General features: G+C 50.4%; 1 pseudogene; it reads left to right on the top strand.

Annotated features, from left to right (window-relative positions):
• The first annotated feature begins 788 nt into the window (after positions 1-788).
• Positions 789-906, top strand: LOC124717448 (annotated as a pseudogene).
• Positions 907-1,140: the final 234 nt, after the last annotated feature.

Below are 1,140 nucleotides of genomic sequence, written 5' to 3' on the forward strand. Positions count from 1 at the left end.
ATCTCCTCGCATGAAGCCAAATGTTCTATGTAGAGGCTCTGGTCATTTTGTTCGCGGCTGAGAAGTTCAAAATCTGTCTAGAACACTGCCCGTTCTTGCTAGAAACAGATAGCCAGTCCCTACGCTTGGCTAGGCCAAGATTCAGAAGACGTATTGCGAGGTGTGAATTGAGGATTTCTGCTTTCCAGTTCCAGTTTAAGCACATCAGAGGTACCGAGAAGACGGCCGCTGTGGCCGAGCGGTTCTAGGCGCTTCAGCCCGGAACCGCGCTGCTGCTACGGTCGTAGGTTCGAATCCTGCCTCGGGCATGGATGTGTGTGATGACCTTAGGTTAGTTAGGTTTAAGTAGTTCTAAGTCTAGGGGACTGATGACCTCAGATGTTAAGTCCCATAGAGCCATTTGAACCATTTGGTACCGAGAATACTATCGCCTGTGGCCTAAGCAGGATGTTCGGGGACGAATGAGATCCACTACCGGACGAAGAAGAGGGTGAATCTAATCAAACGGTTGCCTCAGTTCTTCACATCTGCCCTACATTAACTGGGTGACTTCTCTTTTTTGAAAACATTGGGGAACAGCAGGATTCGGACCCAGAGCTGAGCAAACTATAGGAGAGAACTGAGAAAAGGGAAGTTGTTAGGCTGTACTTCATGGAGGGGAATATTCTGTGTTGCTCTGCTCGGGAAAGCCATGCTCATAAGATACGAGGGTAATCCCAAAAGTAGGTCTTCTATTTTTTTATAAGTACATGGACCTGTTTATTTCTACAATGGTATACATCAGTTTAGGCAACGGCCTTGCCGCAGTGGATACCCCCGTTCCCGTGAGATCACGGAAGTTAAGCACTGTCGGGCGTGGTCGGCACTTGGATGGGTGACCATCCAGGCTGCCATGCGCTGTTGCAAGTTTTCGGGGTGCACTCAGCCTCGTGGTGCCAATTTAGGAGCTACTCGACCGAATAGTAGCGGCTTCGGTCAAGAATACCGTCATAATGACCGGGAGAGCGGTGTGCTGACCCCACGTCCCTCCTATCCGCATCCTCCACTGAGGGTGGCATGGCGGTCGGATGGTCCCGGTAGGCCACTCGTGGCCTGAAGGCGGAGTGTGTTTACATCAGTTTACAGATTGAACATTTAGCT

Source organism: Schistocerca piceifrons, chromosome 1 (assembly GCF_021461385.2).
Source record: "Schistocerca piceifrons isolate TAMUIC-IGC-003096 chromosome 1, iqSchPice1.1, whole genome shotgun sequence".
Lineage (NCBI taxonomy): Eukaryota > Metazoa > Arthropoda > Insecta > Orthoptera > Acrididae > Schistocerca > Schistocerca piceifrons.